This window comes from Panulirus ornatus, chromosome 7, assembly GCF_036320965.1.
Source record: "Panulirus ornatus isolate Po-2019 chromosome 7, ASM3632096v1, whole genome shotgun sequence".
NCBI lineage: Eukaryota > Metazoa > Arthropoda > Malacostraca > Decapoda > Palinuridae > Panulirus > Panulirus ornatus.
This window is the reverse complement of record NC_092230.1, coordinates 34,906,355-34,933,854: the sequence shown is the minus strand read 5'-3', so window position 1 is coordinate 34,933,854 and position 27,500 is coordinate 34,906,355. Positions and strand designations below refer to the sequence as shown.

Sequence of the window (27,500 nt, the reverse complement as noted above, 5' to 3'; positions counted from 1 at the left end):
ATTGAGAAGATCTTTGTTTCATTGAGCAGATGATGAGTGGTTGTAGTTGCTAGACAGCCGGTGATTATTCTGAGTGTTCTGTTTCCTTTGGTCCTGTGGCTCTGTTATATACACTTTGGACAAGGTAGATTGCGGTTAGACGGATGAAATGTGTATAGGGGATACTAAACTAAGGTATTCCTTATCTTGTCCAAATCTGGTGCCATCTAATGTTCAAAGAGCGTTTAGTTTTCTGTTGTTTTTGTGTTGACGGTCGTGATGTGGTGAGTGAATGTCGTGTGTGTGTGTATGTCCTGTGTGATGCCCAGCACAGTTGGTGCTTTGCTGTTTTGGCCATTTAAGGCGACGGGAGGATGCAGTTTAGATTCGTGTATGTTAAGGGTAAAAGGAGTATAGCCATTCTCTTGTCAGTGAGCCATTGTTTCAGTTGTGTCATGCAGTGTTGCATATTTGTTGTTGCTCCTGTGTTGTTAGGGTGTTGTGATGTAATTATAAGGTCATCTGCCTATAACAAGACCTTCATACTATTGTCTGCAGGAGGTGGTGGGAGGTCATTAAGGGAGACTCCGAAATGTTGGAGAAAGAACTGCTTCGTGGGGAACCTCGCTGTAGAGCTTGAGGGTTTTAGATATGAAATCGTCTGTGAGTAACAACAGCTTGTGGTCCAGTTATGAAATTGGCCAACCACTTTGTGTCATCGTTGTGGACGGTGGTGTTGGGTGACATCTATCAGACGGCATGTTGGGGGACGGTGTCAAATGCTTTGCTCACCTCCTCATCAGCGACTGACGCCAACCCATCCAGTATGCTGTGTGGAGCCGTGACAACCAGCCTTGACAACACCAGTGTACATGGTGCCCCAGTAGGTTCCAGGACCATTGCTATCGTTTCATCCAGAGAGATGGAGGAAGTAAGAAGGATCAAGAAGACAAATCCACATCACAGATGGCCACGACTCCCTCTACCTTCTCCCTAGGTGTTTAAGCTTACCCAGGTTAGCTTGTCTCCCCAGGGCCTCTCCATCCTTCGACGACAGTGGCAGACTTGAGGATTGTGAGGCTAACTTTAAGTCTGTCTTCAAGAAGACAGTAATGACCCTTCGTCCAGGCGATCCCCGATGGTAACAAGCAACCTTCTCTGGCAGACTAGGTGTCGTCACGAGCCACACTGTTTCCCAGATTGCTTTCCCAGCTTTCATGTCTTCCTCCTCAGCTGCGAGCAAACTGGTGTCCGAATTGTTGGCAGTCGCTCATCACGAGTGACTGTGTGACTCAGACTTCGTCAGGGCAACCAGGATGTGGGACGACTTGGGCGAGTAACTTATCCATGGACCCAAAGTGGAGCAGCTGAGATAAACCTGTCCTAGAGAGCTGGGTCTGGTCCATGCTGAACGAGGCCTTAGTCATTCTCGAACAAGCTTCAACCACGCTAGCTGGTCCTACCCGAGGCTCGCATGAGGAAGGCGTACCAGCTATCCGTCAGGACGCCTCACCCTGGGGACTTCTTACACGCTGTCACAATCTCCTCCTCCCTTGCCACCCATCTCGACCCACACGCTCTACGTATTGGTATAGCCTTTATTTCACCCCCACCTTGCCGCCCCCTGTCTGCTCCGAATACCAGTGTATGTGCGACAGGAAAGTGGCTGAACAACTCGGCCGAGAGAGAGAGAGAGAGAGAGAGAGAGAGAGAGAGAGAGAGAGAGAGAGAGAGAGAGAGACCCAACTCCTGAGGGCAGACAGAGTGGCAAACGGCCGCACGACGTAACATCATTTACCTTCCTGGAAGGGAGGAGGTATGTGGCTGGCGTGGAACCACACCTGAGCCTCTACCTCGTCAGGCATCTATCTGGAGACGACCTCAGTAAACGTAGGTGGTGCTGCAGACTTGAGAAACAGCAGAAGAGAACGGACTACCGAGGTTTTGGATCCACCACACTCCCTCATCTTCCCTGTTGCTTCAGAGACTTTGGGACCCTGAAAAGAAGGCTATTGACCTCCTTAGTGACCTCGTATCCCATGTGATACAAGTAACGTTATCGAGAGAACAGACGCTTTGCTGTTTCAGCGCCTCAGCCTAGCCGTCCATCGAGGGAATGCAAGTTGCGCCAGTAACTCACGTCCTTCCCAGAGGAACTCATGCAGTTTAACGGTCTGTAATTTGCAAGTCGTAAAAGTTTATTGCTGTGTTATGCTTCAGTATGCAGTCCATCCTTTTTGTTCTGCTTCCCCGAGAAAAGTGGATTGTGCATTTATTTGTATCCCAATAAAGGAAATAAGAATACTAAATCCCATATGTACACACACACACACACACACACACACACACACACACATATATATATATATATATATATATATATATATATATATATATATATATATATATATATATATATATGAAATACCCTCTAACAGCCAGGATTCAAACCCATGACGTTTTACATGGTATTCGGGAACGCTAACCACTAGGCTATGATCGCCCGTAATACAGAAAATTATTCAATTACACGTAATCGAAAACCCTTCGTCTTACATCCATGAGCAACGGGGTCTGCACCTGTCAAATCCCATGAGGCTCACATTACCAGAGGTTAGCATTTTGCAGAACCTTAGTGTACAAAGGCTGAGGTATATGAGCACGAATATAGTTTATATTGAACGCACACTTAACATAAAACACATAATACCCCGTTACTCATGGTCGTGAGACGAAGGATGTTCGACTACGTGTTATCGAATAGTCATTTTCCTATTACGGGCGATCATAGCCTACGTATTGGAGGGTATTATGCGTTCTATGAAAATGCGCGCTCATATGCACTATATTCGTGTGTGTGTATATATATATATATATATATATATATATATATATATATACACACACACACATATATATTCAACAGGGTTTTCTGCCATTGCGACCGCCGTCATGAAGCTTCCCAGTCATTAAATGCAAACCAGCCTGTCTTACGAAGTGGGGAAGACAAGACAATAGCAACCCCTTCCCCTCACGGGGGAACATGGAGACGTGATTATCCCAGCCAACCGGGGGCGCCGCTCGACCTTACAGCTCTACTGCCACCACGCAGGACTCGCAGTCTGCATGTAGTGTTTCCTGCTTCATCTCGGGTGTATTGTGTGAGTGTAGGAGGGAAGGAGGGAGGAAGGGGGTGTGAGGGTGGGTGTGGGAAACACACGAAGGCGCCCTCCCCCTCCTCTAGTTTGATTCCCGATCCCTGCCACATTAAGTAGGGCGGACTGCCTCAACCCTCGTGCATTATCTATGAACCTCTCCAACTGCCACAGTCGAGGCAGGGGCTCATCACAAGGAGGTCTCACTCACTCCTCGACTGTGTTTACGATGTTGACGATGCCAAGATGTTTACAGGGTTGTGTAAACATCTTATTTAACATCTTGGCATTTATTTATTATCATTTTTTTTTTCAACTCCCACCCCTCCCCAAGCTGTAAAAGATGAACTAAACATTCTTGATTTCGGGTTAAGACGCTCAGCCACGCACTCAAAATGTCAGCAAAAATGAACTGGCAGTTTTACGAGCGTAAAGAAAACGGGCGAGGGATGCTTTCCTTAATAGACGCATGTCTTATACTTTTATACGTCAGTCTGTCAGTCTGTCAGTCTGTCTGTCTGTCTCTGCTTTGAGCGAGGTTAGCATTCTGCAGTAAGTCCTCCATTATAACACGAGCTCATCACTTCACAAGGAGCTGCACACACACACACACACACACACACACACACACACACACACACACACATGGTGGGCTGGCTACTCTAAAGTCCCGGACATCTACTGAAAAGTGAAATACATATTCATCATCTGCCACTGTGAACCCAGACTACTGACTACTTGGCCAAGACTTATACAAGTATTGTATAATAGCCTCAGTCATATAGCACGGACTGTATAATACAACAGGGACTGTATAACAGCCTAATTTCCCTTCCGACGCGAATTCAGCTACAGAAACTATTTATGATCGTTTTCTGTCACAAAGCAGGATTTCTGTTCCCCTGGAAACATTGCTTTTAGTCCGGGTGATGATTACTGTTCTCTTCTGTTGCTCTTCCTCATTTATTCATTGAATGATTGTAGAATGTATAATGCCTATGGTGGGAAAGAAGGACATTCTTCAACTCTCGCAAACTTATCGGATAAGTAAGTTTATTCTCGCATTCAAACTCGTTTAATTCCGTTTTCTTTTTTTCTGTTTTCTTGAGCTTTAAATGATTGTGTGTTTCTGTTGTTATTTTTCGTCAGAGATCACAAGAGTTTCCCGCGGAATTCGTTATCAAGTGAGGGAGAATGGATGAACGGGAAAGTCTGATGGTTTAGGATAGGAAACAACGTTTTATCATTTTTTTCTTTTTTTTTTTCCCTCAAGATTTCTTTGTGAAGCGATTGTTGACGAGGTATAGTTTGTGTGTGTGTGTGTTGATTCGCCATGATGGTGGTGGTGGGGGGGGAGCCTGGCAGAGCGATCTTGCTAAGACAGTAACCGCATCGGTTCAGAGAACCGCACCTCTCCAGCATTCATTTGTTGAGTAAACATGAGGAACCAAGTGAAGCGTAGAATGAAAGATTGGCTGTGGAAGAAGTGCTTTGTCTGTCTGTCCGTCCGTCCATTTGTCTGTCTGTCCGTCCGTCCATTTGTCTGTCTGTCTGTCCGTCCGTCCGTCCATTTGTCTGTCTGTCTGTCTGTCTCTCTCTCTCTCTCTCTCTCTCTCTCTCTCAATGAAGAGTAGTGTAGCTTCCCCTTACCCTAATTCTTCTAAAATGATACAAGAATTAATCTTCATATTTCAGGGTTAATATCAAGCGGGGAGGGGGACTGGAGGGAGTCTGACCTAATTTAAATTACAGTAAGAATTATTCAGTGTGTGTAATTCTAATGGTGTATAATGAAACTGGAGGATATATATATATAAACCTGAAATATGATACGTTGCTAGGGCACTTCAGAAAATAGTGTCAGGAACTGGACATTAGGGCATTTATAAGTGAATTTGTAAATGATAAGACTAGAGTAGATTCTAGGGTGTAGAAGTGATGTTTGAGGCGGCGGGTATGAGGCTTCTGAGTCTCACTGTTGTCGTCAGTCTGTGTCTCACTGTTGTCGTCAGTCTGTGTCTCACTGTTGTCGTCAGTCTGTGTCTCACTGTTGTCGTCAGTCTGTGTCTCACTGTTGTCGTCAGTCTGTGTCTCACTGTTGTCCTCAGTCTGTGTCTCACTGTTGTCGTCAGTCTGTGTCTCACTGTTGTCGTCAGTCTGTGTCTCACTGTTGTCCTCAGTCTGTGTCTCACTGTTGTCGTCAGTCTGTGTCTCACTGTTGTCCTCAGTCTGTGTCTCACTGTTGTCGTCAGTCTGTGTCTCACTGTTGTCCTCAGTCTGTGTCACAGTTGTCCTCAGTCTGTGTCTCACTGTTGTCGTCAGTCTGTGTCACAGTTGTCCTCAGTCTGTGTTATTGTTGTTCCCGGTCTGTGTCACGACTGCTCTACTTTTGTCACTGTTGTCCCCTGTCTGTGTCACTGTTGTCTTTAGGCGGCGTCACTGCTGACTTCAGTCTGAGTCACTGCTGACTTCAGTCTGAGTCACTGCTGACTTCAGTCTGAGTCACTGCTGACTTCAGCCTGGGTCACTGCTGACTTCAGCCTGAGTCACTGCTGACTTCAGCCTGGGTCACTGCTGACTTCAGCCTGGGTCACTGTTGACTTCAGTCTGTGGTGATGGGTCAAAGTTCAACGTGATTCAACAAGCCGCCGCTAGAGGGCCAGCAGGGACGAAGCGGATATAGTATTTCTGCCACTGAGCGAGCGTCACTGATCAGCAGATGAACCAGTTCACTGTTTTCACTGATACTGAGCCGAGGATCTGATGGGAGGAGGAGACTTGGTCACAAAGATAACAAAAGGTCGCGTCTGATGATGACAAAAGAAGAGACTCCGTTCGCCGTTTTCTCTCATGCGGAACGCCAAGCATTTTCTTTAAGAAAAAAAATGTAATAAAGATCATAAAATCCCGCGTTTGGGATCATTCCCTCAAGCGGGGTTCATCACGGGACTCAGAGAGGGAAGCCCTGGGACCGGCGGGTCTCGCCAGCTCGGACTCTAGCCTCGTCGTGTGAGTGTCTGGCCAACCCTGAGTGTATCATGCCTCCAGCCCGCTACCCACGCAGGAGGGAGGGTCTCGGAGGCAGGAGGGAAGAGGTCTCGAAGGCAGGAGGGAGGGTCTCCAAGGCAGGAGGGAGGGTCTCGGAGGCAGGAGGGAAGAGGTCTCGAAGGCAGGAGGGAGGGTCTCCAAGGCAGGAGGGAGGGTCTCGGAGGCAGGAGGGAAGAGGTCTCGAAGGCAGGAGGGAGGGTCTCCAAGGCAGGAGGGAGGGTCTCGGAGGCAGGAGGGAAGAGGTCTCGAAGGCAGGAGGGAAGAGGTCTCGAAGGCAGGAGGGAGGGTCTCGGAGGCAGGAGGGAGGGTCTCGAAGGCAGGAGGGTCGGGTCTCGAAGGCAGGAGGGAGGGTCTCGAAGGCAGGAGGGTCGGGTCTCGAAGGTAGGAGGGTCGGGTCTCGCAGGCAGGAGGGTCGGGTCTCGAAGGCAGGAGGGAGGGTCTCAGAAGCCAGCTGCGATTGACCTCCAGCTCTCGAAGATTTTGCAATAAGCGTGACAATGGTCAAGTGGCGGGAGGAGGAGGGAGGAGGGAGGAGGAGGGAGGAGGAGGAGGCGGGAGGGAGTCGTCCCTCACAACTCACTCTGGGATGGATTCGTTCCAGGACGCGTTTGGAGCCGCGTGTTGAAATGATATCCCAATCTGGCGTCTGAAAGGTACCCTCACCTTCCCCTCACCTTCCCCTCTCATCCCTCCCCTCACTCCTCCCCTCTCATCCCTCCCCTCCCTCCTCCCCTCTCATCCCTCCCCTCCCTCCTCCCCTCTCATCCCCCCCCCCCCTCAAACAACTTCACCCCAACGTGAAGAATCTCATACGTCAGTCCCCCTCCCTTTCCCTCCCTTCCCTCCCTCTCCTTCCCTCCCTCTCCCACGTCAACTCCTCCTCCCTCCCTCCCTCGCCAAGCAAGTGCGTCACCTGGTCAGATCTGGTCGAAGGTAATCCGACTTTTTCCGGCAATTTGTAACGAATCCGGCGTCCACCGGTTGACCGGAAAGACTAAAGCTATGACAGAATAGAAAAAAAAAAAGATGAAATGATTCCGTGTGACTAACGTCCGGAAATATAGGAATGAATATATATATATATATATTTTCTTTTTGATCCGGTTGTGTCAGCAGTAGCCAACCATCTGGGTCCAGAGGAATGAAGGATGTATTTTTCACTGAGGTATAATTCCTATTGTTATTCATCAGCGAGTGTGTGTGTGTGTGTGTGTGTGTGTGTGTGTGTGTGTGTGATGGGGGTGAGGGTGACGTGGTCTTCCCGGCCCAGTCATGGTCTGTGTGTGTGTGTGGGGAGGGGGGGGGGGTGTATGCCACACGAGAGCTGATATCTATATCTTATCCTCAGGACCAGCGGCCATGGGATGGTTGAGAAACCCCTCTCCAACCCCAACCCCAACCCCCTCACTCCTTCCTCATTAGCGTCCTCATGTCCTCCTGTGTCACTGTGTCACGTTTGGTGCTGATTGGTCAGAATGTGTGGAGGAACACACACACACACACACACACACACACACACACACACACACACACACACACACACACGTACGTCATCTCTCACCTGTCATTAGAGTCCGACATTAACAGTAACGTTAGAGACAAACTGTCTGCTGGATGATACCAGAACAACTTTCAAATATATGGATAGCAAAATATTCATCAAGTTGTTCATATTTTACATAAGACCAAAACTAGACTATGCTTCTCAGGTTTGGTCACCGCAGCTGAAGATGTACAAAGAGCTGATAGAGAAGGTCCAGAGGAGGACAACAACGATGGTACCAGTATTAAGAAAGCTGAGTTACAGGGAAAGTTTAGGGGCTTTAAATTTGCCAAGTTTTGAAGAGAGAAGAGTGAGAGTTGACCTGATCTCAACTTTTTAAGTTTTCAAAACAGATCTATAAAATGGACAGTGAACAACAGTTCTTCGAGAGATGTGGGGGATAGAGCAGCCACAGGACATAACATGAAATTAAACAAGAAACTTATTAAAAAAGATGTAAAGAAATAGTTCAACAGTATAAGAGAGAAGGATGAATGGGACAGAATGAGTGAGGATGTGGTTAATAAAGAGTTTACATAAATGGAAGGAGTTGTATGATAGAAAATGTTCAAGGGTTGGGTCCCCACGAGTGTACAACTTCCTCCCCGTACTTCACAAATAGGTAAATACAAATAAGGAATTACATAATCGCTTGTATATATATATATATATATATATATATATATATATATATATATATATATATATATATTATATATATATATATATATATATATATATATATATATATATATATATATATATATATATATATATATACTTTTTTTTGTAATAATCGCAGACTATCGACTTTCCTGTTAACTTACAATTTAAGAGGAATCTAACTTAACTTCAGCTGAGACCTGGCTTATCTCGGACCTCGAATTCGTTCCGACCATTTATATATATATATATATGTATATCGGCGGGCGGGATTGGAACCCATGTATCGAGGTAGTGGAACCAGCAGCACACACGCATGGCTGGGTCACCTGTACCTCCCTCACACATAACACACGAGTGGCCCAGACTCGGTCATCACCTGGCCACTTCCCTTACCCCTCCAGTACTATGACTTATGTCCTTGGTTGAGATGACTTAACCCCAGGAGTGCGATGACTTAACCCCAGGAGTACGATGACTTAACCCCAGGAGTACGATGACTTACCCTCAGGAGTACGGTGACTTACCCCCAGGAGTACGATGACTTAACCCCAGGAGTACGATGACTTACCCCCAGGAGTAAGATGACTTAACCCCAGGAGTACGATGATTTTAGTCACCGTATATCAGGGTCAGCCTACGTAGCCCTCGTCAGGGGAACACCGACAGTTGATAACATACAGAATAACATCTAGTTTTACAGGTGGTATTCACTGCATAGAAAACGGGGATGTCAAAGGGGCAGCTCAAGACCCATCCTCAGTAATGGCACGTAAATAGACCTTATCTTTCAGCCTCACTAGAAATTCATGCCATTTAATCGCAATATATATATATATATATATATATATATATATATATATATATATATATATATATATATATATATATATAATGTATATATATCATATTCCATTTTTTTTTAGCCCTCGCAGCTCTCAGGAAGCCGGCCAGGTTCACCGGAGAGCGACATCGGTCAAGTGTCTCGATGTTTGTGAGTCTGTGTGATGTGAGTGGCAGATATTTGAGGAGCAACTATTAAATAACTCTGTTATGGGAGATGCCTCTATCTTAAGCATGAGGGGGGGTCGTATATTGCACTGGTGTTTGTTGTGTTGGAAAGATGGACGGTGGCCAGGGGAAAGACGAGAAATCATAACTCATGCATGACTTGGGAGGTTAGTTTAGTATTGGATATGCATGTGTTTAAGGCTGGGTTGAGAGGGTGGCTGTTTAATGCTTGTCGGGTCAAGGATGATGTCAAGTATCTTTTGAGTGAGGATGTGATGACCCCAGTGTTGAATACTTTGTTGACCTTCATTACCACTAGTGCTGTGCGAGATGGGGGGCTGTTGATGGTTGAAGCCATCCAGGATGTGTTGTGTGGGGAGTGTGTAGAGTGGAAGTGGCAGTGATTGGGTCTGTGTATAGGAGAAAGCAGTGTGCTTTGGTAGATTCTGCTGTCGATCAGTTGTCAAGGAGTTTGGTTACTGAATGGTTTTGGTCTGGAGGGTTTCATGATGGGTACTTTGCTGGCAAGTTTTCAGATGTTTGGTGTTTTGTTGTGTAACCTGGAATGGTTGAAGATATCCGTAAGCACTTGGATCGCAATTGGTGTTTGAATTCGAAGTTTGAACAAATTTCAGGGTCAATTGTTGGGCAGTTCGTTTGGGTCTTGAGTTGTGCGTGTTATTGGGATTTAAAGGTATGTTTACAATAGTTGCTTCAGGGCGTATTTTGTGTAGCTTTCCATCACTTATCTTTCTTGATGAAGTAGTGTTTCATGAGTACGTTTGTGTGATGTTTGGGATAGAGGGCGCTGTTTGTTTAGCTTAGAAGTGGTTCATGTGTTGGGGCTGGGGCGGTGCGGGAGGAATAACCCACCACAGTCTTCCAGCATAGCTTACAAGTACTCCTGCCCATCGGTAGGACTACTACGTACATCACTCAGTCGACGCTTAACACTTCATCTTCAAAACAAAGGCCCGTAAACTGCATATACAACAGCAACATAACATGAATCTCACTGGTCAGCAGCTTAGTGAATAGGCGATGATAGTGAAACATTGCCACGACCCTACAAGACTACAGGTAACCGAAGACATGTACATAAGAGAATATAACCCATGCATAAATCCACAACGTACAGGTCAAGTTAGGACTGTACAGTTATTCTCTCCCTCACCCTAATTGACCACACTTTGGCGGACTCAAACAAATCCCCCACCCCCCAACCGTTGACTCACCGAGTTTGACCCCTACCGACCAGACCTCCACGCAGGAACACCGAGGGAACACGGTCCACTGATCAACACATTATGTACGTAACACTTCAAGATATGCAATATGTGATTAATTCTTGTTTTGTCCTTTTTGTTATGTTGTGTCATTTATACTAAGTTTGACTGAAGATGGGCAGAGTTCGTGTGTCCGATACGTCTCATGGATCTCAAGAATAAAGTGGAGATTAATATAGGACATTTAATTCACACTTTATCTGACGAAACAAACAGTGTGGTGAGGAAAATTGAAAACGTACAGATAGCGAGTGAATGTTAGATATGCATTGGTGTTTAACAAACAGTAAAATAAAGAATATATATATATATATATATATATATATATATATATATATATATATATATATATATATATATATATATATATATATATATATAAGTTTTCAAGTTTAATGGTGGCAATAGTGTTAATGGGGAGAGGTTGGGAAGAGTATTAAGCTAAGTGCCCCGGTCTGCCACTGCTAAAAGGGAGTATCCCATTATGAACAATTTGGAGTCGTATTTGTAGATAGAGTTTCGACTCTCTCTCTCTCTCTCTCTCCTCCCCACCGCAGGTGGCTCTGGCGTCGCATTTCTCTATGGATGATAACGCAGTTTACCCTTCGTATTCACATAAAGAAACGGGAATGCTTTGGAAATATGCCATTCCCACGAGCTGGTTCCAGGTACAGGAATGACAGATCAGGCAACAATTTTATATACATCATCTTAATGTATGAATAGAATTATGTAATTTGCATACTGCTCCTCCCCCCTGGGTCAGGCTGGGCCAAGATGGCCAGGCAGGGCATGAGCGTTGGCCGCTCCATCCACCAAATTTCACCAGAAACTCATAAATATTTCAGTAGCGTGAAATTAAACTCGTCTTTTTCCTCTAATTTTATGACAATTTTTTGATATCATTTATGCGGGCCAAGCAGTGGGCTGGCCAGGGCCCTGCAGGCTGGCCAGGGCCCTGCAGGCTGGCCAGGGCCCTGCAGGCTGGCCAAGGCCCTGCAGGCTGGCCAAGTAGCAGGCTGGCCAGGGCCCTGCAGGCTGGCCAGGTTCGTGGCTGTGGTTTCTCGAACTTCAAGATGCAGGTGTGGACGATGGTTGCCCAAGACGCATACGTCATGTGTATGTATGATCCCGTGGTATGTATGATCCCTCGGTATGTATGATCCCGTGGTATGTATGATCCCTCGGTATGTATGATCCCACGTTATGTATGCTCCCACGGTATGTATGATCCCACAGTATGCATGATCCCACGGTATGTATGATCCCACGGTATGTATGACCCCACGGTGTGTATGATCCCTCGGTATGTATGATCCCACAGTATGCATGATCCCACGGTATGTATGATCCCACGGTATGTATGATCCCGCGGTATGTATGATCCCTCGGTATGTATGATCCCTCGGTATGTATGATCCCACGGTGTGTATGATCCCTCGGTATGTATGATCCCACAGTATGCATGATCCCACGGTATGTATGATCCCACGGTATGTATGATCCCGCGGTATGTATGATCCCTCGGTATGTATGATCCCTCGGTATGTATGATCCCACGGTATGTATGATCTCACGGTATGTATGATCTCACGGCGTGTATGATCCCGCGATATGTATGATTCCTCAGTATGTATGATCCCGCGGTATGTATGATCCCGTGGTATGTATGATCTCACGGTATGTATGATCCCACGGTATGTATGATCCCACAGTATGCATGATCCCACGGTATGTATGATCCCACGGTATGTATGATCCCACGGTGTGTATGATCCCTCGGTATGTATGATCCCACAGTATGCATGATCCCACGGTATGTATGATCTCACGGTATGTATGATCCCGCGGTATGTATGATCCCTCGGTATGTATGATCCCTCGGTATGTATGATCCCACGGTATGTATGATCCCACAGTATGCATGATCCCACGGTATGTATGATCCCACGGTATGTATGATCCCACGGTATGTATGATCCCGCGGTATGTATGATCCCACGGTGTGTATGATCCCGCGGTATGTATGATCCCACGGTATGTATGATCCCGCGGTATGTATGATCCCGTGGTATGTATGATCTCACGGTATGTATGATCTCACGGCATGTATGATTCCGCGATATGTATGATTCCTCAGTATGTATGATCCCGCGGTATGTATGATCCCGTGGTATGTATGATCTCACGGTATGTATGATCTCACGGCATGTATGATCCCGCGATATGTATGATTCCTCAGTATGTATGATCCCGCGGTATGTATGATCCCGTGGTATGTATGATCTCACGGTATGTATGATCTCACGGCATGTATGATCCCGCGATATGTATGATTCCTCAGTATGCATGATCCCGCGGTATGTATGATCCCGTGGTATGTATGATCTCACGGTATGTATGATCTCACGGCATGTATGATTCCGCGATATGTATGATTCCTCAGTATGTATGATCCCGCGGTATGTATGATCCCGTGGTATGTATGATCTCACGGTATGTATGATCTCACGGCATGTATGATCCCGCGATATGTATGATTCCTCAGTATGTATGATCCCACGGTATGTATGATCCCGCGATATGTATGATTCCTCAGTATGTATGATCCCACGGTATGTATGATCCCGTGGTATGTATGATCTCACGGTATGTATGATCTCACGGCATGTATGATCCCGCGATATGTATGATTCCTCAGTATGTATGATCCCGCGGTATGTATGATCCCGTGGTATGTATGATCTCACGGTATGTATGATCTCACGGCATGTATGATTCCGCGATATGTATGATTCCTCAGTATGTATGATCCCGCGGTATGTATGATCCCGTGTATGTATGATCTCACGGTATGTATGATCTCACGGCATGTATGATCCCGCGATATGTATGATTCCTCAGTATGTATGATCCCACGGCATGTATGATCCCGCGATATGTATGATTCCTCAGTATGTATGATCCCACGGTATGTATGATCTCACAGTGATCAAGATGGAGTTGGCTGATATACTGATGACTGTACCCCCCCCCCGCCCGTGGTGACGTAGCTCTTCGTGTGGTGCAATAGATCCCACTGTGGTATACATCCCAGGTTGACATATAAGATCCCATGTTGACGTAGGTTCCATGTTGTTATAGATCCCATGTTGACGAGGATCCCATGTTGGTGTACTAGATGCTATGTTGGTATAGGTTCCATACTGCTGTGTTGGTATAGATCCCATGTTAACGTGCGTACATCCCATGTTGACGTAGATTCCATGTTGGCGTAAATTCTGTGTTGGCGTAAGGCCTATGTTGGCATAGATCCCATGTTGGTGTAGATCCCATGTTGGCGTAAGTACCTTAATGGTACAATGAACGTGTTGGTCGAGACCCCATGTGGGCACATAAGTGATCTGAGCCATCACGGCATGTGGGCCAACATATAACGGAGGAGGACCGGGAGGGATGTGGGGTTCGAACCCGGGCAATATGAGGAGGACCGGGAGGGATGCGGGGTTCGAACCCGGGCAATATTGCGGCCCCCAACTTCTGTTCCAGAAAGCTGAAAAAACATTGTTAAGATTTATTCAAATTTCTGATGTTTTATGACGTATCTCCCCCAGGATCATGTGCCTCATGTTCACCTGGGGTGTCGTACCTCATGTTCACCTGGGGTGTCGTACCTCATGTTCACCTGGGGTGTTGTACCTCATGTTCACCTGGGGTGTTGTACCTCATGTTCACCTGGGGTGTTGTACCTCATGTTCACCTGGGGTGTCGTACCTCATGTTCACCTGGGGTGTTGTACCTCATGTTCACCTGGGGTGTTGTACCTCATGTTCACCTGGGGTGTTGTACCTCATGTTCACCTGGGGTGTTGTACCTCATGTTCACCTGGGGTGTTGTACCTCATGTTCCCCTGGGGTGTCGTACCTCATGTTCACCTGGGGTGTCGTACCTCATGTTCACCTGGGGTCTTGTACCTCATGTTCACCTGGGGTGTCGTACCTCATGTTCACCTGGGGTGTTGTACCTCATGTTCACCTGGGGTGTTGTACCTCATGTTCACCTGGGGTGTTGTACCTCATGTTCACCTGGGGTGTCGTACCTCATGTTCACCTGGGGTGCCGTACCTCATGTTCACCTGGGGTCTTGTACCTCATGTTCACCTGGGGTCTTGTACCTCATGTTCACCTGGGGTCTTGTACCTCATGTTCCCCGAAGTTCTGTACCTCATGTTTTCCTGAAGCCTTGTATCTCATGTTCTCGAAGCCTTGTATCTCATGTTCCCCGAAGCCTTGTATCTCATGTTCCCCGAAGCCTTGTATCTCATGTTCCCCGAAGCCTTGTATCTCATGTTCTCGAAGCCTTGTATCTCATGTTCCCGAAGCCTTGTATCTCATGTTCTCGAGGCCTTGTATCTCATGTTCCCCGAAGGCTTGTCTTTCATGTTCTCGAAGCCTTGTATTTCATGTTCCCCGAAGCCTTGTATCTCATGTTCTCGAAGCCTTGTGTCTCATGTAAATGGATCATTCTTTTCAAAGGTTTCGTGTTTCAGTTCAATACATTTATAAAACTCGGAGCATATATTGAAGCAGAAACTGTTGGTAAAATATACATAGAGTAAATATTCTTTATCGGTAAGTGATTTACACTGAATATTTTTACATCATTTACATTGAGGAGGTTGCATGGTACAGTGTTAACGTGTCGCACTCACAACCGTAGAGACACGGGTTCGAGTCCCAGAAAGGACTGGTGTCCCCACAGTGTCTGTGATGTGTGGGGATGTGACTGTAACCTCGTCTGGGATGTGCAGGGATGTCAACTGTACCGGGACTTTGCCTGGGATGTGCAGGGATGTCCGCTGTACCGGGACCTCATCTGGGATGTGCAGGGATGTCAGCTGTACCGGGACCTTGTCTGGGATGTGCAGGGATGTCAGCTGTACCGGGACCTCATCTGGGATGTGCAGGGATGTCAACTGTACCGGGACTTTGCCTGGGATGTGCAGGGATGTCCGCTGTACCGGGACCTCATCTGGGATGTGCAGGGATGTCAGCTGTACCGGGACCTTGTCTGGGATGTGCAGGGATGTCAGCTGTACCGGGACCTCATCTGGGATGTGCAGGGATGTCAACTGTACCGGGACTTTGCCTGGGATGTGCAGGGATGTCCGCTGTACCGGGACCTCATCTGGGATGTGCAGGGATGTCAGCTGTACCGGGACCTTGTCTGGGATGTGCAGGGATGTCAGCTGTACCGGGACCTCATCTGGGATGTGCAGGGATGTCAACTGTACCGGGACTTTGCCTGGGATGTGCAGGGATGTCCGCTGTACCGGGACCTCATCTGGGATGTGCAGGGATGTCAGCTGTACCGGGACCTTGTCTGGGATGTGCAGGGATGTCCGCTGTACCGGGACCTCATCTGGGATGGGGAGGGATGTTAGCTGTACCGGGACCTCATCTGGGATGGGGAGGGATGTCAGCTGTACCGGGACCTCATCTGGGATGTGCAGGGATGTTAGCTGTACCGGGACCTCATCTGGGATGGGGAGGGATGTCAGCTGTACCGGGACTTTGCCTGGGATGTGCAGGGATGTCAGCTGTACCGGGACTTTGCCTGGGATGTGCAGGGATGTCAGCTGTACCGGGACCTCATCTGGGATGTGCAGGGATGTCAGCTGTACCGGGACCTCGTCTGGGATGGGGAGGGATGTCAGCTGTACCGGGACTTTGCCTGGGATGTGCAGGGATGTCAGCTGTACCGGGACTTTGTCTGGGATGTGCAGGGATGTCAGCTGTACCGGGACTTTGCCTGGGATGTGCAGGATGTCAGCTGTACCGGGACCTCATCTGGGATGTGCAGGGAGGGATGTCAGCTGTACCGGGACCTCATCTGGGATGTGCAGGGAGGGATGTCAGCTGTACCGGGACCTCATCTGGGATGTCTGGGGATGTCAACCTTCGTCACAGTCACCAGCACAGTGAATAGCTTCACTGCAAAACCCTCTGATGGCTTCCCCTGCCATCATTCCCAACACAGTATTTGCTGAACAAACTTTTCGAAACTTTTCGTGACTTTTCCCAGTAAGTATCATAACTCATGTCTTGTTATTGTGAACGAAATGATAAGTATCATTATCTTTAGGTCGACTACACGTCTTTCCTCAGAGCAAATGGACGATGTCATAATGATTTCTGATTATTACAGTTTGTTTCATAGCAATCACAGACACACACACACACACACACACACACACACACACACACACACACACATTCCCCTCACTGTGCGACCCCTCCTCCCCCCTCACAAGTCCCCTCACATGCAGATGACATAACAGTTACATCGCAACACACTACCACATGTCAAGGAACACCTGACATGCAACACAACACCACACACAAACACCACAACACTGGAACACGGAGCTGTGGTTTCGGTGCATGACACACACACACGACAGCTAGAGAATATGGGTGTGAGCGGACGCGGCCTTTCTCTGCGTCTGTTCCTGGCGCTACTTTCGCTAACACGGGAAACGGCGATTAAGTAATTAAAGAAAAAAAGAAATAATCATGTTGTTGAAATCATCCTTACAATATTTTTTCATCATTTCGTTCTCCGTTGAAATCATCCTTAGAATATTTTTTTTAATCATTTCGTTCTCCGTTTAAATCATCCGTACAATATTTTTTTTAATCATTTCGTTCTCCGTTGAAATCATCCGTACAATATTTTTTTTAATCATTTCATTCTCCGTTGAAATCATCCGTACAATATTTTTTTAATCATCTCGTTCTCCTTCCTACGGCATCTTGATATTGACTTTGATCTCAACTTCGTATCGTAAGTTTCCAAAGTTCTTAAGACAAGAGGGATGTTCCGGTCCACTGGAACATCCCTCTGAAGCGTAATTTTGGGGTAATTTGTTCGTAAGGTTTCGAGACCCGCTTGGTCCCGCCTTGGCAAAGCACAGGTTCGGATCGTGCCTCAGGGGTTCGAGCCAGGAGGGTTGAACCGTCTCATGGGATGGTGGGTAAGTTTTGACTGAGAGTGAGAGAGAGAGAGAGAGAGAGAGAGAGAGAGAGAGAGAGAGAGAGAGAGAGAGAGAGAGAATAAAGATTCGAAACAGGTGTCGTTCGGGGATTCGATTCGCCAGGAACATTTTGAACCACCTCTGGAGACCCCGGTCGGAGGCAGTGTTACTAACGCTGTTGGTGGAATGAACTGATGAATTAATTTTCGTAATTTTTCAATTAAGGTAAAAACCTTCATTAACATTCTATATTTCAGATGAGCTCTCGTATATAATTGACTGATGAAAATACAGATGTGAGTTTTACGCATACATATATATGAAATATATGTTAAACAAAATATGTAAATAAGATGGCAGTATTTTGAATACAAGCGTGTAATTTTTCACGAGTGAGTGAGTGATTGAGTGAAAAATGAGCACCGGTTATTTATTTACTCTCCTGTGGATTTAATTTGAACTCGGGTGAAAAATGAGAGATAAAAATGGTCCTATTCACGGTTGAAAGGCCGGCCTTTGACCACAGCTGAATGCGTGAGTGTGTCGTATGTTGCCTCGATGGTGGCCTGTGGAACCTCGTCTGTGTGTGTGTGTGTGTGTGTGTGTGTGTGTGTGTGTTGCTGTCTTAGAGTCATTGTTTTTTTCCTTGGATGCTTCTGGGATTTATTTTCAATTATCTTTTAGTGAGACTCACGTTAACTTCTGCTTATATTATAGCCAATATGAGGTGTAGTAAGTCTATAGTCTGTCTGTGTATAGTACCAGGTTCTGTCTGTCTGTGTAACTTCGTCTTTTTCTCTGTCTGTGTCTTAGACAGTGTCTGTCTCTCCCTCACTATCTGCATCTACTCATCTACTCCTTCATTTAGCCCACCTAACGTTTCACCCATTATCCGCCCATTTCCACCTCTCATGACCCTTTACCCACCAGTAGCCTTCCTTTCCAACCCTTACATTTATCATATCCTTCCCATTTAAACCCTTTGCCCACTACGTAAAAGATTTCTAAATAAAATGAAAAAGTTACGACAAAGGATTATCGAATGTGTACATGGACAACGGCCTGGCTCACAGATTCGAACCAGTTCGTTTTATTGAATGGCGAAGCGGCCGACTGGTTCACGTGACAAGTGGGGAACCACAGGGCTCAGTCCTGACACCCGTACTGTTCATCTTGAACATAAGTGATCGAGAGACGGGAGTCACTGGTAGGATTTCAAGATCTGTCGTTGCCTTGAAATTCCATTGAAAGAAAAACTGTTGAAAGATTCAACGTGAATTAGACAAGCTGATATGGACTAGATTTAGACAAATACAAAGTAATGCAGTTTAGTGGTAAACGCATCAGTTACGAATATAAAAAAAAAGATCATGGATTGGTTATCAGTAATGACCCCAATTGCGAGATATAATGATTGACCGAATTCTACGTCTCATACGTAGAAATAATTAGGATGAAACGAAGGAAAGCTGGAACTAGTTCAGAGAAGAGCAACAAAACTAATTCCGTCCTTGCTAAATGAATGAATTTTGACAAATCAGTGAAAGTATTCTTAACATGATGCTCTCAGGTCAGCAGAAGCAGAGTTCTCAAAATAGTTTTATGTGAAGAACATTTCTCTGAGAGATGAATCTTACAATGAGAGACTCAGAGATGTAAGATTATTCTCTCTGTCTCCAGGTAGAGCTTACTGAAACTGTCAAAATTCTGAATCATTCTGACAACATCACATGCGAGAATGTCTTCACGTCTGATGGAAGATTCAAGAACCCGGACATAAGTGGTGTGATGTCGACAAGAAGAAAGTGTGAGAGCGACGCGAGCATCCGCCAGGGCAGGGCAGGGAGATGTTAAGGACCCGGAGCGGAGACCCACCAGCAGGTGTTGTCAAACCCAGATATTTCCTCTGCTTCAGGAAGGGGAAGAAACAGACATTTTATTGTAGTAGAATTCAACCATTTCCATTTTGACTAATTCTGGATTTGAGCCACAAAGTAAAGGGATGAGGGGGGGAGGGGGTGGAGTGGGGGTGCCTTTTCCCCGTTCATATTTTCCTACAGATTCTCCCTGGCAGTAGATACTACGTTTACTACGTGGGTTTCCCCCCTTCAGCAGTGTTGTTCCTGGTGGCTGTAGTGGGAGGTGTGTGTGTGTGTGTGTGTGTGTGTGTGTGTGTGTGTGTGTGTATGTGTGTGTGTGTGTCTGTGGGCAGGTGCCTCCTGCTTTCACTACCACAAGTGAAATCACGACCTCAGGTTACTGCTGCCGCTCTCCACCACCACATACCCTCGTCATGGACCACTGTGTCTCCTGTTCTCCCTCCTTCTTGAGTAGGCCAGTGTAAATCTTCCCCCCCCCCCCTTGTACCCGCCCATTTCCTCCCATTACACCCTATACCCACCCATACCCCTATCATTACGCCCTTTACCCACCCGTTTCCTCCCTTTCCCTAGCTCTTTCTTCTCTACTTCATCTTTCCTCAGTCGATCTGGTCATTTCTCTCCCTCACCTTCATTTCCCCCCCCCCCCCCCTCTCTCTCTCTCTCTCTCTCTCTCTCTCTCTCTCTCTCTCTTCTCTCTCTCTCTCTCCCTCCCTTCCTCATCCTCGTTCCTATCCTCCCATCCCACCAATACTCAAACTATCCCATTTCCCCACCTAACTACCCTCCTCTTACTTTCCCATTATCTCCCACTCCTCCACGCAACCGACTCCCCTTTACCCCCATTTCCTCATCTCAGTAACTCCCCATATCTCCCCATTATCACCTCGCCTCCGACTCAACCAACCTCCTCTTATCTCCCCATTCTTTCCACTCCCAGCGCACCCCACTAACCCCCCCCCCCCCCCCCCGCACACCCAACTGCTCCTCAGCCGGGGGCTGTTAGCGTCAAACGAGTCTCGGTGGTTCCCGTCCAAATTGGCCTGTGGCGGTAACAAGGGGACAGCCAGCTGGCTGGCTCCTCTGGTGCCACAAGAGAGTGAGGGAGGACACCGGCCCATCCTCCCCCATGTGTTGACTCTGCCAATATGTTATTGCCCTTACTAACGCATACACTAGGGCGGGTTTACAGGGGTTATTTGGTAGGATTATATACCTTATTGTTACGGGCATGAAGGAGGTTAGCTAATAGTTAGTCAGTATTATCCCTTCCAGATGGTTCCCTCACCATTCACGTGGTCACGTCACCATCCAGATGGTCCCGTCACCATCCAGATGGTCCCCTCACCATCCACATGGTCCCGTCACCATCCAGATGGTCCCCTCACCATCCAAACGGACCCCTCACCATCCAGATGGTCCCTTCACCATCCAGACGGACCCCTCACCATCCAGATGGTCCCCTCACCATCCAGACGGACCCGTCACCATCCAGACGGACCCGTCACCATCCAGATGGTCCCCTCACCATCCAGACGGACCCCCTCACCATCCAGACGGTCCCCTCACCATCCAGACGGACCCGTCACCATCCAGACGGACCCCCTCACCATCCAGACGGACCCCTCACCATCCAGACGGACCCCTCACCATCCAGACGGACCCCTCACCATCCAGACGGACCCCTCACCATCCAGACGGACCCCTCACCATCCAGACGGACCCCGTCACCATCCAGATGGTCCCCTCACCATCCAGACGGACCCCTCACCATCCAGACGGACCCCCTCACCACCCAGATGGACCCCTCACCATCCAGATGGTCCCCTCACCATCCAGACGGACCCCTCACCATCCAGATGGTCCCCTCACCATCCAGACGGACCCCTCACCATCCAGACGGACCCCTCACCATCCAGACGGACCCCTCACCATCCAGATGGACCCCTCACCATCCAGATGGTCCCCTCACCATCCAGATGGTCCCCTCATCATCCAGACGGACCCCTCACCATCCAGACGGACCCCTCACCATCCAGACGGACCCCTCACCATCCAGAGGGACCCCTCACCATCAAGACGGTCCCCTCACCATCCAGACGGACCCCTCACCATCCAGACGGACCCCTCACCATCCAGACGGACCCCTCACCATCCAGACGGACCCCTCACCATCCAGACGGACCCCTCACCATCCAGACGGTCCCCTCACCATCCAGACGGACCCCTCACCATCCAGACGGACCCCTCACCATCCAGACGGACCCCTCACCATCCAGATGGTCCCCCCACCATCCAGACCCTCACCATCCAGACGGACCCCTCACCAGTCGCACCAGAACAAAGACACAACCCGCCGTTTAGCTCATTTTTCACGACTTCGTTTTGTTTAAGGTCGATGAATCCATACAAAAACGACGGGAAAATAGGTCATTATGGACGTCATTGACTCGGGTCGCACACTGCCTCTCACTGGACAGTAAAGTGAACTTTATAGTGATGATGGAAGGACGTTTGAGAGAAGAAAGGAATGTCCCCCAACACCAGGGATTCCCTCCCTCTCATAAGGGTGGGAATGACTGGCCTGGAATGGGAATGGGTGAGGGAATTCTCACGAAAAGTGGGAATGGTAGAGTTTTAAGGAGCTCTGATGTCATTCGGTTGTTTTGAGATGACTGAGGAGGGACTGTCCAGCTGGGTTAGGAGGATAGATGTGGGCTGGATAGACACTGTAACCTGAATTGACATTACATGACCTGACCTGACCTGACCTGACCTGGCTTAACCTCGTATGAGGTGATCTGACCAGCCCCGCCACCATCACATAGGTAGCACACTACGTGGCTTCACGTAACATCTTTTGCTACTGTTACCCTAATGACGGGAGGACAATGTACGGTCCCGTAGACACCTAACTAGACATACGATCCCGTAACTGGTAGCCTCCCAGCTAGAGTTACGGTCCCGTAACCCATTATACCGAGGGGAAAACTATAGGAGAAAAAAGATCTGATGGAAATATATATATATGACCCAGGTGACCAGCATGAGGCCAGACAGGTGCCACAACCCTTGGTCCTCCAGGTGTGTAAAACACCTGAAGGGGAAGTGTGGAACACATGCACGAGACACAAGATGGGATTTTGGAGGATGACGATTGGTAGATGACGAGCGTAGATGACGAGCGTAGATGACGAGCCTAGATGACGAGCGTAGATGACGAGCGAAGATGACGAGCGTAGATGACGAGCGAAGATGACGAGCGTAGATGACGTGCGTAGATGACGAGGAGTTTGATGTAGTGTGCATCACTACCTCCCAGGTCATGACTTCCATGAGATCTGTCCTCCAGGTCATCATGACGTCAGTAAGGTCCTTCTTCCAGGTCATGACCTCTGAAGGAAGGCAGAAGAGAGAGGAAAAACAAAACATTAAGGAGCATTTGAGGAGGCCAGTGTTGGCAGAAAGATGCGTCACGTAAGCGTCCATGGTAGAGTTCAAAATGTCAACACACGAGTGTGTGACCTACCCACTATGGGCCACGAAGAGTGTGGTTCTGGGGCGAGGTAGATACACTAAATGTCTCTCTTTCCTAACGTAGGTGGTAGTGTTGCCACCAACATCGCTCGCTGGTCAATCGTTCCTCATGTATCAGTAATTGTGCAGGCTCTGCCGACGAGTCTGTACTCATGGTTGAGACTGAGATCAGACTGATGGAGGTGACATGAGGAGCTGCTTGTATCAAGACTGTGGAAGCATTTCCATGGTTGTCATCACGTTGTGTTGAATCACCTCGCAATCGGGCGATTAACTGGACTAGTTTAGATCTTCTCGCTGGCTCTCGTAGCAATTGATTTTGTTTTTATGGCAAGGAATCGTCGTGAAAGGTCCCCGGTTGCTCTCTCTCTCTCTCTCTCTCTCTCTCTCTCTCTCTCTCTCTCTCTCTCTCTCTCTCTCTCTCTCTCTCTCTCTCTTCTTCTTCTTCTTCTCTTCTATCTATCTCTATCTATCTATCTATCTATCTATCTCTCACTTTGTGCAAGTTGACCAAGACTGAACACAGTATACATGGTGGGGACGCATCAGTGAACTATATAGTAAATGAGGATTACTTCATTTAGGCCTGAATTCAGATGCTGTACGTATATATATAAAAAAAAACTGGAATTTTTCTCGCCTTTTTAACGTAAGTGCAGCCTCGCTTACCTCCAGGTCATCAGGGATTGTTTCATCCAAGTCTGATTCCTCGTTTGTGTACATGCTTTAGCTGATCTAATCTTTTTTTTCATTTTCATTCTTATATTCAAATTCATTTGCCTCGTGTGAGCTCACTCTGTCAGTTTGTGTGTATCAGCTGGAGGCGGTAGGCACTCAGTATATGTCGTGGGTTTTCATCATCCAGGTTAGAGCCGTTTGCTGGGTTTCCTATATAGTTCCAACGCAGGCCAACATCACCGAGAGAAATTTGATCCCAAAAGCTGGTGTCTGCATTACTCCATCTGTTACGTCTAACCATTCTCAAACAAGACGGGGAACCACTACCAGCAATACCAATCCAGTAGTTAACGTCTCTGACCAACCGGATCTTCATCTTCCACTACAAAAAAGATAAAATGGCGTCGATATTAACTGTTGCACCATTTTGCAGTTCGCGGATACGATCAGCTTTAACGAAGAGCAAGACACCGACGTCTCCATTATTCCCCGTCGCTACTGCATAAAATGTGGTCTGGAATTGCATGTTACGCGAGGAAGTCTCTATTTGCAATAAAGAACTAAGGTTCAGAGATCCGGATCATACTATAATTTTCCTCTAATGCAATTGTCTCTAAGTTTGAAAAAGATGTTTCGTATACTGCAGGTGTGCACATTACGTAGTTCAAGATAGGACTTTATGAGATCGTTGTTTCCACGTTATGACTTCATTATATATATATATATATATATATATATATATATATATATATATATATATATATATATATATTATCACTAACTTTCTTTAAGAAAGACATAGAATTCCATATGTTTATCAAAAACTCATTAAACGCAAGCTTAAATGAAATGTTTAGTGAAAAAAAATCACACAAAGAACATATATTTTAAAAGATCCCGACAGAATGGCGCTTTCAAACGCTAATTGAAACCAGATATTAATAAAATTGTTAAAAGATGAATAAAAAAGATGGCATTTTAAAGCCACGGTAAAAGAGACAAGAAAGTTTGTGTTGATATATATATATATATATATATATATATATATATATATATCTATGCTTTCATGGAGCTCCTGCAGCGCTCATAAAGCCAGCCGCGTCCACCGGGCGAGACCTCAGGTGAAGGACTGTGTTGTGTGTGTGTGTGTGTGTGTGTGTGTGTGTGTGTGTGTGTGTGTGTGTGTGTGGAGAACAATACGGAAGTAAGTGTTGTGTGTCGTCAGTAGGAAGGTTGCATCCTGGGCAGGAGGGGGTCTTGTGATGCCGCTGGCTGACCCCGGTGTCCACTGTGTTGTGAGGGTAGGGTGGAGTCGAGAGCTGGGACCAGGAAGTGTAACTCTCGCATGTCTCGGGGTCGTAAGTTTCAAGATGGGAGTATGTCCGGCGTGGTCATGTTAACGCTCCTGGTTGACAGAGCGGTGGTTTAGTGCCTTCTCGGGTCGTACCGGTGTTGGTTTGTTGGGGATGGGAGGCTTTGTGAGGATAGGTTACTGAAGTGTGAGGCGAGGGGGTGAGTATGCTGAGGTGTGAGGTGGGGGAGTAAGCTTGTTGAAGTGTGAGGCATACACCTCACCCTCGTAGCTTAACATGACCCCCAGGGTCATCCTCGAACGTTTCCACGAAGTAATGTATCTCTCTCGATATATGGCTGGACTCCCTCCTTCACGACAACATTCAAAGGAAAAGCAAAATGAGGGAAAAAAAGTTAATTAGGTTCCTTCTTGAGCATAAACATTGCGTCTGTGTTGTTCTTTTAACCCTGGCTCAGGCCGGGGCCATCACTTGGGTCTGGCAGGGAAAGGTATATTTGATGGCCCGATACAAACACCTTTACATTTTGGCTGATCCAGGAGCGCCCGCCCGCCATCGCTCTTGTGTACATGGGTCGGTCCAGGGATTACTACTATCTAATACCCTTATACAGGGGATGGTCCGTTGGACGCCCACAGTCCATCAACACCCTTATAAAGTGGGTTAACCCACAGTGTACGATCCAGCAGCATTATTATAGAAGGGGTGTTATAAAGGACCCACTGTCCATGACTATCCCTGTATAGGGACTGATCGAGACCCAAGACCCTCATACATGGACTGATCGAGACCTGAAACTCAGGTATGGGATCTTTCAGACCAAAGAACGAGAGATATGCACGAGGTGAGTTTCGAGGAGCGACTGAAGACTGGAGGCGGAAGTTTGGAGGCGGGACTAGGCAGGTAGTTGCTCAAGTTGGGAGGTGCGAGTGACAGGAACTTGAAGAAGAGGCTGGTAAAATAATCAGAACTTGATGGCAGGAACTTTACAAAAATTTCCCCACGTTCAGATCATAAAGATGTCACTGGTAGGCAGAACGTGAAGAAAGGAACTTGGAAAGTCCTGGACTTAGGTGTAACATCTTGAAGGCCTGAAACTTAGCCATCTGAACGTGAGGCACGGGGGAAGTTAGAGACGTCCCACAGCTGAGCTACAGAACTTAGACATCAAAACGAAAGTTTCTTTTGAGGTTCGACAGCCAGCGATGTTTGGTGTGTGGCCGTGTCCCCCCCCCCCTCCTCCTCCTGTGAACGATCGTTTTCCCCCCACGGACGATCCTGACCAGTCGTTTGTGGATCAGCAACCACCACCATTCCATCATCGATGCAGGGAAAAGGGGGGGGGGGGGGAAAGTAAAATATGTAGTTCTAATTAAAATGTCTGAAATAGCAAGTAATTATCCCGCTTAATGAAGGCAACTCATGTACACACTCCGCTGGTTAAATCTGTTATGTCTGTGTTTACTGTACAAAAAAAAATCTGTTTTGATAATTTGTCTGGGAACAAAGCGTGAGTCCACACGTTCGATACCCGAAGAATTACTCACGAGACGTAAGAATGATGATCTACGAATCGTCTTGACCACTAATGACCAGGGAGCTCGTCCGTGTCGCCTCGGGATGACCAATTACCGAACACTAGGGCAGGCCTTGACCAACCACCGTGAGGGAAACATCGAATATATGGACGAAGAAAACACACATCTTTATCCCCCGCCCAGCAGCGGTATAGCACTCTCATCCCGCCAAAAAAAAACCTTTGACAGAGAGAGAGAGAGAGAGAGAGAGAGAGAGAGAGAGAGAGAGAGAGAGAGAGAGAGAGAGAACCCCCCCTGAAATCTTCTGGAGGAATATTAGTAACCAGTGTATTGAAATCCTACAAATATCGGGAGGTCTGCGGAGAGGGAAGTTCTATATCTTTTATCTTATTTGTTCTTTTTTTCCCCTCTTCCTCCTCCTCCTCCTCCCCCCCCCCCCCCCGGCCCTGGCGGGTGTCGAAGGTGGCATAAATCGCTCAGATCTGCATAATGCGAAAATAATCGCCGTTTCCCGGACGTTTCCGGCAATCGTGTGTCCCTCCTCCTTCTGCCGGGAAACATTACCGCGGAGGGAGGGAGGGAGGGAGGGAGGGAGGGAGGGAGGGAGGGGTAATTTACTGGAAGGGGGGGGGTTGGGGGGAGGGAGGGAGGGCGCGGGAGGGCGTGGGGCCTCTGTGCTTGATGTGACGGAGGAGGAGGAGGAGGAGGATGGGGCGAGGGAGGAGAGATGAGTGGTGGTGGTAGGGAGGTCCAATCTCTCCATATCTCTTACACAGAGACTCTTGTCCCTCACACGCAGTCTGTGAGTGTGGGATGCCGTGATGAGGGAGACA

At 47.4% G+C, this 27,500-nt stretch overlaps 1 protein-coding gene across 2 annotated transcripts in view; it reads right to left on the bottom strand.

Moving 5' to 3' along the window:
* LOC139749345 (zwei Ig domain protein zig-8-like) overlaps positions 1-27,500 on the bottom strand; it is a 93,565-nt gene that overhangs the window by 19,055 nt on the left and 47,010 nt on the right. The window lies entirely within an intron of this gene.